The sequence below is a fragment of the Protopterus annectens genome, chromosome 9.part0 (assembly GCF_019279795.1).
Source record: "Protopterus annectens isolate FY-2018-M chromosome 9.part0, PAN1.0, whole genome shotgun sequence".
In the NCBI taxonomy this organism is placed as follows: domain Eukaryota; kingdom Metazoa; phylum Chordata; order Ceratodontiformes; family Protopteridae; genus Protopterus; species Protopterus annectens.
Genome location: NC_056743.1, coordinates 453,409,825 through 453,423,450, shown reverse-complemented (window position 1 = coordinate 453,423,450; position 13,626 = coordinate 453,409,825). Strand labels below are relative to the sequence as shown.

General features: G+C 37.6%; 1 protein-coding gene across 3 annotated transcripts in view; it reads right to left on the bottom strand.

Moving 5' to 3' along the window:
- Positions 1–13,626, bottom strand: part of ANK1 (ankyrin 1) — a 1,899,552-nt gene that overhangs the window by 1,000,518 nt on the left and 885,408 nt on the right. The window lies entirely within an intron of this gene.

Below are 13,626 nucleotides of genomic sequence, written 5' to 3'. Positions count from 1 at the left end.
TCATTTAGTTAAAAAAATGATATTCTGGCAGTTAGTGCTGGAGAGTTAAACACCAACTTGTAAATGAGCTCCTTCCTGTGGCAAGGGTGCAGGGTTTGAATCTTTCCACCTTCATTTACTTACAGAGAGGCACTGAACAAGAAACTTAACCTTTAGAGCAGATGAGAATTTGGGCTAGGCTCCTTAATGGTCTCTAGGGCTGCATACCTAGCAAATATAAACCTGTTGTAATTGTTTGCCAGCCAGCCCCTGTTGCATGGCTGATCTAGTTCAGGAAATGTTATGGCAATATCATCAGCACACATTTTTAGTGCAACATAAGCAATGTATTCTTCAAGGGCAGCAGACACTGCATTTGTAGATGAAGCACTAAAATGCAAAGTTGTTTGCCAGCAGCAACCTCTGCATTAGTACAAGTTCTCTTTAATGTGGAATTATTCACATCACTTTAATTTGTGTAGAGAGATTTTGCATGTTGACTTAGCATATGTCATCAGAAGTTAACACTTCTTAAGTCCTCACAAATACTTTTTTATTTAAACTGTGCTACACCTGACCAGACCTTAAGGTATAATTGCTGGTGATCTTTATACACTTTCATATAGTTCATCCAAAGCTATCAGTAAAGTACATATTCATTCCAATAAGGGGTGTACACTATCAACTAATCGAATACAACTGCTGGTGGGGGTGGGGGTTCTCAATACCTTATGCTGTTATCTGGACATTTTTAAACATATTTTAATCTGACTTTGCAGGGCTATTATGCATGTGTGTGTGTACTAAGTAGGAATACTTTTCCTATGGTGTTTGTTTGCAACAAATTTGAAATATGTAACTTTGGTCATTGTTATTGTTAATTTTTTGACACAAACATCTGAGAAGGATGCAATCAACAATGCAGCTACGATTGCTAGGTTTGGGGGTGTCTGTTGATAAAAATGACTGACCCTGCTGAGGCATGTATAGTGTGCATTTGTGTAAAGCAAATTGGAAAACTTTATTGAGAGCATTTTTATCATAGATGTGATGTGTACACAGTTGATTTGGTGACTGTAATTGCCGAGTACAGACATTTCTGGATTATAATGACAACAGTTTGAGTGGCCTCTGTACTTGAAATATTCTGAAACGGGTACTTTTGCTATTATTTGTTCATACATTTTGCCTCACTGCTTACAGGAAAAGCATTCAAAATCACACATTTAAAATGCAGCCTAAAATGTTGCTGTAATAAACAAACGATGTATTAAACAAGAAATAAAATTAAAGAATAATCAGGAAGGTGAATCAAAGAACACATCCATGTATGCAGGGTCCTAAAATTGTGTGCAAGGTGCCCATGGTTTGATAACAGCCCCCAGGGAATAAAGTGCTCTTAATGCAGCCCTGGACAGATGCATTTTTCAAACAATGTGAATTTTAACGCATTTGCAATGAATGTGACTTTCAGGGAAATGGAAGAGAATTTACTGCTCCTCATGCTACGTCAGCTTACAACTGTCTTGTTTTGTTTAGTAAACAAACATCAGTGTTGGTGCTACAATTTTCTTATTGCAAATAAGGTTAACATAAAACATGAAGAGAAAAACTAAGACTATAGCATAGAAAACATAATGCAGTAACAACCAAATAAAGTCAGACACACTAATAAACTAACCTATATACACTATTTACTGTTGGGTAGGCCAAATGAAAACTATATATATATATCTATATGAAAAAGTAAACAAAGAGGTATGGGTTTTATAATCTAGAACATTCTACCTATTGTCAGGGTTAGATACAGAAAGGAACTGCTATGTGGATTGTCATAATAATAAAGTTCATAACTTAAATAATCCCAGACAGACTCATGGGAAGACAGAGATATATCTGGCTGTGACATAGGTATAAAAAGTGAGGTTTACGTCTTAGTAAAAATCTTTAACTGTGGAAAAGATAAAGAATGTGCAGATCTCCAATGTAAGGCAATATAGAGTCCTCTAATAGCAAATAACTGAAGAAGCCAAAGCTATTAGTGCACTTCTAGGAAATAAAAGCCCAAAATCCAAGAGGAAGCACTGCAAGGCACTCTCAGGTTCTAAACATTGTGCACCAGCTCTGATAGGGGGAAGACTTTCTTATGGTTCTAAAAAATATGAAACTCATTTGCTGATTGAAGATTCTGATGATTCCGAAGGTCATAACTGACAGAAATCAGACTGATGAAACCCCTTTCTCTATACTTCTTCTGGAGTCCAATAACCTTAAAGAGTCAGTCTGAGCTGATGAGTCAGGAAACAAATTATTTTTATGTTTAAAAAGGATATCAAATTGCCTTTGAACAATAGAAAAGGCAGCTTTTGCAGAGGATTTAGCCATGTGATCTGACAAATGTTTGTCTGCCAGGTCCCATCAAGGTTTCATCAACAGTGCCTACATGTATGAAGCCTTAAAGTGCTTCAAAGAGTGCTTAGCTATAACTGTCTTAGCTAAAGTCTGAAGGAGACTTATAGGTGGGGAATGCAGACAGGCTCTATAAGGTGAAGCATGAAACACAAACCTAGGCTGCAAATACTTCTAAAAATATGTAGACGGAATATTATATGTACACTGCAAGTGTGAGAAAGCAGCAATTCATATCTTACCCTGGTTAACTTCCAATAGGTCCCTAACTGTGAGAATATCCTTTCCCAGCCAAGTATCACACAATAAAGCTTTATTGTCCATATTAAATTGTGTTGCCCGAAACAGGGTGACCTAGAGACGACAATGCTAAATCTGAGTGAAGAATATAAAACCATTTCAAAGCTTGGCAAGACAAGTGCAGAGTATACCAGTGCTTTAAGTGCTATGAAAAGGGCCGCAAGAAACCCCGTAAAGCATTGTGTGAGGAACTGCGAAGTAATTTGGCTTCAGTCTTCATCCAGAAAAGTGGTGGGCTTGGAGATTGTGAGACAGGTAATTATAGCATACAAGTCAATCTGTCCAAAGACAAACATCAGGGAGTCCCTCGCCTCTGTAATTTCTCTGAAGGAAGAGGGCTGATTTAGGAATACCACTCTTTTTACCATCCCAGATAAACTGAGTTATCAAACATTTAATTTTGATAGGCTACTTATGAGAAGAAAGGGTTGGTAGGTATCATAAAACATAGAGAACCTTGGTACAAAAGACCACTTGCAGAACTGAAATTTTGCCCTACCAGAAGAGGCTCAGTTTCCTCCACAAATGTACATGAACAAAAACATATTCCCAATGAAGTTTTGGATTTAGGTACATCTCTTTACAGTCCCTAAACAGAAACAGACGAAAATATTTTAGAGGCACTAATTATGGGAGTTATATCCCATATCTAAGAGCTACGGTAATGCAGTTTTGTGGAAAAAGCAAGCATTAAACTGGGACAACAGTTGCAAAATACTAGGAATATCAATTTTGTGGTTCTCTGTAAATAATAAATAATCAGCAAAGAGAAAAAGAAAACTGCCTCTACTCCAATCAGTTCCCATAACCATGCAAATAGGCTTCATTAATTATCAAAATGGCTACCGGTTCTATGGTTAAAAGAAAAAGCAAAAAGGATAATGGACCGCCTTGCCTAGTTCCTTTTTGTAGAGGAAGAGGGCAAAAGTTATTTTGTTTAATGTGGACTCTTGCATAGGACATGTCATACAAAGCTTGTATTGCTTTGATAAAACTAGTAAAAAACCCAAATATGTTTAAGACAGTCCACCGATAATCAAAACATTTTTTAAAATCAACCAAAAATGCAACAGCTGGGTTACTAAAAGATTCACAGCATGCAAATGTAGCAAGAGATCGTGAACATGATCTGCACTCAATCTGTGTTTGACAAAGCTGGCTTGAGAGGGTAAAATTAATGTAGGTGAAATGACATTTAACATATTTGTTAAGATATGGGCCTAAAGCTTAGTTTCAGTATTGAGGAGGGAGATGGGTGTATACTTACTCAGAGATTGACGACCTTTTTTCTGGCTTAGATATCACGATAATACAGGATTCCTAAATAGTAAGAGGCATCTTCCCTGATGTTTGTATATAATTGAAAAAAGATATTAGACAAAAAGAGAGGGAGAGTTAACGTAACGTGCAGAGATCGGATAGGAAACCATCAGGACGCAGTGCTTTCCCTGACGGAGTAGAGATAACCACTTTGTGAATTTCTTGGGGTGGGGATGGACAGAAATCAGAAGAAAGTTGGCGGGTGGTAACAGGGTCTAAAATGTTATAAGAGTCAGAGTAATTATAAGTAGATCTATACAGAGAGGAGTAAAAGGAAGCAAACTCATATTAATTACTAAGGGCTATGTCACCAGCATCTCCTCAACATTCTTTAAACAGATAATGCTAAAATATTCCTTCCTCATCAAGAGTCCATAAGTGAGCCATTTCCATGGTTTGTCGAAATTTGCCCATGCTTAAAGAGCTGCCCATTGATGATGTAAATGTGATTTCTCAGAAAGTTGAGTGCTAAGATGCTTTTTAATTATTTCCATACAAGTTGCTAGTTTGTAAATTTAGTGGACTGAACTCTTGAATAGGATTTGGCAACTTGAGTTTCTAGGGAATCTAAACTGGTTATCTAAGGATTTTAAAAGTTAAGCTTTAGCAGCAGAATAGATATCTCCTAGGCTAAACTTCAATGATTCCCACCAAGTAAAGTTAGGCATGGATGTGAGAGGGTTGACACGGATATAAAGAAAAATTTTACACATGCTAAACTTCCCAGTAATGGGGTATTTAAGAATCGAGGGGTCTATTTTCAAAAACTTCTACTTTGAAGCCAGGTAGGGACCTCAGTTTAACTGCAATGCCAGTCCTTCAAGATCAGACAGGGTAGAAGGAATTGGGTCAATGCTAAGGATGCCCCTCACAAGACAGGGGCAGGAGAGAAAAACAGAAGTTGTACTACTGCTAGTACCCAAAGAGGAAATAAAAGTATAACCAGGATCTGTGGGGTGCAGAAAGTGCCAGATGACCTGAAAGTTCATTGATTCAATTCTATCTAAAACAGCTTTCTGAGCTCTCAGGTATCTTTCAGAAGAGGGTAGTGAATGGTCTTCTAAAGAGTTTAGAACCACATTAAAGTCCTTCCTAATGAGTAATTAGAGATGCTGAAAATTAAAGGACTCCAAAGAGGCAAAGAAATTGTCAAAGAAGTCTGGTGAATCAAAATTAGGGCCACAGACAGATCACAGAATAATTGGGCCCTTGGGGGACATATATTAACTAACACCCACCTTCCCTCACAATCAGAAACCTGATCCAGTATCTTCCAGTTGAACATAGGGTTAATAAACATGATAACCCATTTTTTGAGCTAACCGATAGGCTCATTGCTGGGGAAGTACCAAAAATGTTACTAATGCATCACTTGGGATTTTTCTTGATTTCAGTTCCTAAGTGAAAACCACATTGCATGTTAAATGTTTAACCCATTTATAAAAAAAAATCCTTTTTAACTTGGAGCCTAAGCCATGAATATTGATGGAGTAGTGATGGAAGCTGCTTTGGCACTCTGTTATGTAAACATATTTCTCTGTGAGAATGAATTTATTTTTCAAGTGGCCTTGTGGAATGAGGCCAAAAAAATGTCTTTCACCCATATGCCTGATCAACAGTGCAGCGGGATATGGAAAGTATAATGAAATTTTGTTTTTATTACAGGGGGTATAATAAGAAGTGTAACCATGCCAGCAGACCTCAATGGGATTTTCCCAGGGGAGATCCTCGCACAAAACCAGGCAGAGGCACAATACAGGACAACCAGGAGACTGCCCCTCCAACATCTTATTCCCCACAATCCCAATCCCCTCTGGCTATCAACACTCTACAGAAGCCTTTGACATCACAGAAGGATCAGGACAGGAACATAAGCCACAGCGGCAACCAGAACCAACAGAGAGTTCTACAGGACGAATTACAGGACTACCAGGACAACTGGGACCACAGACAATCCAGCTACCACAAGCAGCAGCACCTTCACAGAGACCAGTTTCTTCAGGAAGACCAATATTGACAGCACAGACATCAACCACCACACCAATACCAAAGCCAGCACCAGTACCAGAACAAGAACGACGACTACCACCAGAGCTCCAGAGCATGTCCCTCTTACCAGGTCCCCCATACCACAGCCACAGCGAGGAATACTACTACAACCCACAGAGATTCTAGAAAGCAGAGGAGGAATTCCAGAGGTCTCATACTCTATCCACGAACTCCCAGGGAGACAGGAGAACTAAACACTGGACAGGTGTGAGGGAAATACAACACCTGGGCAATCCCGACTGGAACCCCGACTACAACCCAGGTCCCAGGCTCAGACGGAGGAACCAGCCACAATAACAGGTACAATAACATCAACAACAGGTGCTCCACTTATCTGGAACCACTCTGTTAAAGTACTGACTGAAGAGGAAAAAAGTGTGTTGTCCAAAGGACTAACTTTTGTACCAAGCTGCAGGAGTGAGTTTGCTCAGGTACTGACAGACCTTAAAATGTTTATGAGGAAGCTCAACTTAAGGGTACAGTTTCATGGCAAAAGTAATGACATTGAAAATAAGCCTATTGATGAAACTATAAAAAGGCCTAGCAGCTACTGTCCACCATTACATCAAACACTAGCTGCTTTCGAAGTGAAATGTGAGCTGGATATCAGGAAACTGCTTAAAAACCCTCCTAAGAAAAAACTTTATAACTTAACACAGGGAGAAAGAAAAGCATTGCTTGAGCTAGGCAATGATAAATCCAGGCATGTAATGAAGGCAGACAAGGGAGGAGGTATACTTGTGACTGATACCACTAGCTACAACCAAAAGAGAGAGAACATGCTGGAGGATAACAGATTTTATGAGTTATTTACCATGGATGACATAAAAAGAGCATATGATTTATGAAACACTAATGTCACCACATTATGGGAAGAAAAACTTATTACTGAAAATCTTTATAATTATTTATGGAGCCCATGCCCATGTTTACCTTACTTTTTTGGAATACCAAAGCCACACAAGAACAGAGAAGACCCGTCTTATAGACCGGTGGTAGCAAGTGGGGGTTCCCTTACTGAAGCCACATCCATTTACTTGATTACTTGCTGAAACCTCTAGCAGAAAAGAATAAGTCATACATAAGAGATTCAATGGATTTTTTGAAGAAAATAAAAAACATTACAGTGGAAGCTGACAGTATTTTATTAACTATTGATGTGGAATCCTTGTACACAGTGCTCCCTCACAATTACTGTATAACAGCAGCTATGGAGTCTTTTAAGAAACATAATCAGGGTACACAGGCACAACTGCAAAAGTTAAGCTCATTAATCTTGTAATGGACTTCAATTTCTTTACTTTCAATGGCAAACACTACAAACAAAAAACTGGTATAGCAATGGGGGCTGCCATGGCTCCCAGCATAGCTAACATAGCCCTGGGCAAATGGGAGGAGGACTTTGTGTTAAACAACACAGACTACATGCAGCATATTCACATGCTATTTACGTTTTATTGATGACAACTTTATTGTGCGGGAAGGTGACACCTTGCAGCTTGGAGATTTTATCACTTACCTCAATCAAACATCCCCCTTCCTGAAGTTTACCTCTTCCCATAGCTGTACTTCAACCACTTTCTAAGATATGCAGATTTCCAAAGACACCAACAATAACAGAATCACCACTGATCTATTCAGAAAACCAACGAGAGTTAACTTATTACTCCACAGTAAAAGTCTACATCCTACAAAAACCAAGTATAATGTAGTGAAGTCCCAAGGCTATAGATAAGCTAAAATTACCACAGAGATGGAACCATTTTTGAGAAACCTGCACAACTTAGAGAATGATTTTCTAGTGACAGGCTATGAAAGTCAGACGTTAAAAATCATCCTGGAACCCATTATAGAACTAAAAAAGTCTGAAGCACCTTCACTCAACCTCCCCAGTAGAAAAATGTTAAGTAATTCCACAGAGAATAACAAATGCAAAAATAGCTGCATCCTGACATACACTTTGGATTACCACAGTATCAAAAATATTACTTAAGAAAACTGGGACATTGTCACAGTAAACCCTTTTCTGATTAACATCTTAGGTGAAGCCCCATCATTTGTTTATAGGAAGGCCAGGAACATTAGAAGTTTTGTTGAATTTAAACCTAGATCATGTGAGAAAAGCACTAAAAGATGTGAAACTAATTGTACATTTTGTATATTTATACAGCAAGGTGATAGGTTTTATTGCCCTTATTTAAGGTTTTATTGCCCTTATTTAAAGAAGATCATTAAAACCAGTGTAGGGGGTGACTGCAACACAATAAAAGTAATTTACAGGGCACAGTGCAATGAATGTGATGCATTCTATGTGGGCAAGACTGTAAATAAACTCAAGCGTAGGATTTCATGTCATCTGTCAGAAATCCGCTCTGGATGTAAAAATAATGCACTAGCGAAACACATTTCTCTTCATAAAAGACACACAGGTTTTAAGTTCCAGACCTTGGATCTCATAGACATGGGTGATCTTGAAGGAGACATCCCGGATATTCTGGAGAAACATGAACTCGTGGCAATTAAAGCTGAACTCATTTAGGAAGCCTGGACTAAACTACTACTGTTCAATTAAAAGTGCACTGGAACTTAGAAAATTGCCACATTGTTTACATGACTAATTGTATTTTATTTTATTTTATTATACAAATTGGTTTTAAATACCATTTTAAATCAGTTGAAATTTAAGTGTATATTTTGTTTCCATCATCATACATACATTTTTTCTTATTTTTATTTTTTTCTGGTTCTTTTTTCCACTTTATTCAAAATGATGTGTAATAACAATACTAACTAATTATACAATTATATATATATTTTTATAGATTGTTTTAGGGTTCTTGTACACAGACCTGAAGAAGTCTAGAAGGACGAAAGCGATCTTTGTTAACAATAGGTCATGAAAATAGAAATTGATTTTTACATGCAAAATGTATATGTATATATTTATATATTTTTTTTGATTGCCAAATGAACTAAGGTTGATATATTTCCAGCCATGTAGTATATTGTCTTGGATAAAATCACAGACTTAATAATCTATTTAATAATCTGGTTAAATAAGAGGTTCCACATCATTATAAATTTTATTTAAAGTACATAAGAGTTATATATTATTATGACAGCTACTAAGTAGGGCAGGACCAACTCGAATGTCACACTGATGGGGGAAGGGATGTGAATTTAACACGTATACCAATAACACTTTGTTTTACAGCCCATGCCTGATAAGTATATATATATATATATATATATATATATATATATATATATATATATATATATATTTATAAAGCTTGTGAGGAAATTATTTCTCTATTTTTGTTTTACTTGGATCACTTGTCTGTGTATTTAATAAAGGATTTTCAACTGGAAACAGACTGCCTGCCTTGCTTGGATTACTTTTGAATACTTAGTAATGCTGTACAATTATATATTTTCTATTATTATTTTTTGTTTTGTTTTGTTTTGACTTAAGACAAGTTTAAGTTCGCTACTTCTACTACTATTGTCTAATCTGATTAACATACAGTGATTAACTAGAAATATATGGACTGAAAATCTTCCGCACAGAGAAGTTTCTTACACTGTTTTGAAATATTGTTTTTGTAACATAAGGAACATATGCATATTCCTTCCTGCACTACAACACTAAGTGTGAAAAATACCATCTGGTCGATAAGAATAAATGTTTTGCCCTCCTTTATCCTTTTCCACTAACATTTAGAAGCCTGAAAAATAAAATGGCATGGAGGATGGTTTTCAGATGGCAGCAACTGAACCACTCTGTATGCCCGCTCAGTGTTGATGATGTAGTGTAAGCCAAGTGCCTTTGGCAGGTATTTTTGTAAAAATTCTCTCATGTTATGACCCACAGATCCCTGTTTTAAGCCTAAGACACCCAAATGATTCCACTGATGATGATTTTCCAAGTCACTTGAGCTGGTCCTTAAACTGCTGGATGCCAGGATCTAGTGATTCTACCATGGTCTATAACACGTGAATCGCTGAAGGATTAAGGAAGGTATCCGAGTGCAAAAATTCATATTGAGAAGACAGGGCTTTAATTTCCTTCATGTTCTTGCCACTTTATTTCCTTAGTATTGGCCAATACACAGCTTAGTAAGTCTGTACACTCGTCAAACTTCCACTCCATTCCAAGTGTTTGGTTACCATGGCCACATGGTTGTTGTAACATTTAAGGCTCAGGAAAAACACTGACTGAAATCAAATTTCAGAAAAACAAACAGTGCTAAATTCCAAAAAGAAGTTGGGTATCTTACATAAATGTAAGAAAAAGACTGAAAGGAAACACTTGGGGTGTGGACCTCGGGAATTAGCTAGCCACCATGAAAGTCATCAGCTCTGAGACCCCCACCCCCATCTGTGCTATAAAATGTGAAGTAAAAGTTTTAAATTAAATTCAAATCTCTGTAATCATTGTAAAAGTTGAGAAGGAAAAAAATATGCACACTGACGTGTTTGAACAGTGTTTATGGTAATTGGGGAATGATAGCCAAGTAATGGGACACTGGAATGACTGCTGGAGGGGGGCCTGGTCCATTGCTCTGCCTCCAGCCTCATTTGACCATGATCTGGTTCTGCACATGTGCACATACATATGGGCTTGGTAGAACTCACTAATCTACCTACTGCATTTTTTTTTTGGGGGGGGGTAGAAAAAAATGTGAGCATTTAGAGAAAGTCCATGCTAACACGACAAAGTTTGGATGTCTGTGTTGGTATTGTAGTTAATCACTAATTAATATCACATAGTATTTTGCGTTCTCATTTGGCTCATCAATACATAAAATAAAACAGATGTTTTGCTATATAAGCTGTAAATCAAATTAGTTATTCCACTGATTTTTTTATCTGCTTTTCTGTAAACAACTTCACAGCCTTAGTCCCTGTAACTTTACCCTACTTACAAATGCATGAAACATGTCGCAACAAATGTTTAGATCTATGCACAGCTACCAAGCATGCTTCTCTTATACAGTATTCAGATGACTCCATCCTCTTCTGTTTAGCCCCAACTATATCTGAACATCACAAGATCACACAGGAAGTATTTTCATCTGTAGAAAGCTGGCTATCCATTGCCCAGTTATTACTCAACCCGAGCAAGACTAAACTCCTTATCGTCCAACCCACTAAATCTAACCCAATTATTCCTGACTTTAATATTCTAACCAAAGACAATACAATCATCTCCCCAACAGAACATACCAAACTACTTAGTGTTGAGATTGATAATCTCAGATTTGACAAACATTTCTCTTACCATAAAAAAGGTTCACAAAAAACTAGGTGCATTGCACAGAAATAATTCCTCACCAAGACAGCCAGAACTTCTGCTGCCAATTCCCACCTAATCTCCACTTTACTCTATGCCTCTGTTATACTTACCTACCTTAAACAAACAGACCTAAACAAGCTCAAGGCTTGCTACAATAAAATTGTTGTTTGCCACTGGTGCATCTTATCGCAACCACCACTGTATCTTACTTATAGAACTTGACTGGCTTGAACTTCTTCACCTGAATAAACTCTCCCTTGCCCAAAAGTTAGTAAACCATCCTCTTAAAGTCCCATCCCTTCAAAACCTTCTCCAGCACTACTGCTACACTAGACCTCTATGCTCCAGCAGCAAAAATCTACTTTTAGTGGCCAAACCCAAGAACTCAGTGGAAGAAGCACTATTCTCCTGCATCATATCCAGATTATGGAACTATCTCCCCCCTCTAAAACCGCAGTACCTTTTTGCAATTACATCAAGACTGCACTAGGAAACTCATTTAAAAAGTTTCTGGTTATGCCCATGCACCAGTCCCAACTAGTAACCCTCATTTTACCCAGCCACCCTAACTCAGACTCTCTGATCATGGCATTCCTTTCTCTGCAAGCTCTGCCTCGCCCTTTACCCTCCCCTTTCCTCCTCACGCAATCTCTCATACCTGTTATAACATGCTTAACTACCTCACTTCATCTCAACTCCAAATACATATCCAACTGACTTACACCTAGCTTCCTCTCACTACCATGTATACTACTCACTCAGTCTCCTCTCTTACTCCTCTGTCTTTCCCTTCCATCCCATTGGCCCTTCTAGCTTGTTCCACCTTTGTGTGGAGCTTCTGATTAATATCTGCTTGAGTGTAGTGCAATATTTGTATACAAGATTTAGGTATATGAGTTTAGAACAGTATCTGTTTGAGCTTAGTACTATCTGTATATACATCCTTCCTTTATTCCTAGCATTTAGCTAGATATTGGTAAATCTGTTCATTACTATGTTTCATATTGTATGTATAGCTAATGTTTGCTGCAGTATGTATTATTTGCTATTGTATGTACAGTCAATTCTTCTTCATGTACTCTGCTGCTCATTTATTGTTCTGTGGAGCTTTTCTCCCCGGGCCTCCACTGAAAAAAGATGTGTCTATTTGAAATTTCTGGGTAAGCAAATGTAAATAAATAAGTAAATGTACTGCATTCAGACAGTTAACAGTTTGGAAGTCATTTGTCTGTAACATTACAATAGAATGCAAAGGATCAAACAGTACTGTCAAAAGTGTAGAACTTCAGGTTATCTTCTAGATAGCTGTAGTACAGCTTAGTGGCATTTCTGGTACACAGAGCGTGTCTGATAAATCTCTCTCTATTTCTCTCCCTCTCACTCACAAACACACACATCTGCCCCTGCGCTACTTCCCCTCCTGATTAATCAGAACCCCCTCACCACTAACGGTACAATTTTGCTCTTTTCATAAATGATGATGGGAAGAGTCTTCTTTTCCTGTAACCCTGATCATGCAGATTAACAATACAACCCCCCACCTGACACACTTGTAAACAGAATCCCCTGGATATGAACACATTTCAGTATTTTTATTTGTACATTAACATTTAACCTCTTTCGCTTCTTGCACAATCGTCGTACCTTAATTACTTCTTTCATTCATTCATTCGTTCTTTCATTGATAATTACTACTTACCACACAAACCTAGACACTTAATCTATGCTGAATCTGTCATCACTGTACTTAATAAAGGCTCTGCAATAATAGCTTTATAAGTTTTCTTTCTCACTAAATGTTTTTGGAGCATTTTCCCTAGGACTCCACTAATAAGGGGTCTTGCATGACCCAGTCAGATCTTCTTGGTAACAAAATAAAACAAATAAGCAAACGCACACACAAAAATACACAGAGTAATATTTTTTACCATATGTGTATAGGTTTTCTTTTGGCAGTCCTGCTTTTTCCTGCATCATAAAATATTTTACTTAACTGAAGTAATTCTGCCTATTCTATATACTAAATAGATATGTCACCACAACCCTGGATGCCTTAAGATCAGCACTGTTCCCAGCTCTCTTGGAGAAGTCCCAGAGAGGAAGGAGAAGCAACTACACCTGGCAATGGATAGGGGCACTGGGATGACAAGAATGAAGAATCAGGGAGGAGGGGAGAAGTATTGTTCTGAACTGTTTGGTCAAGTAAAATAGTAAACAGATATGAAAGCATCAGAAACAAGTAATGTTAATCATATTGTGTAAAATACATG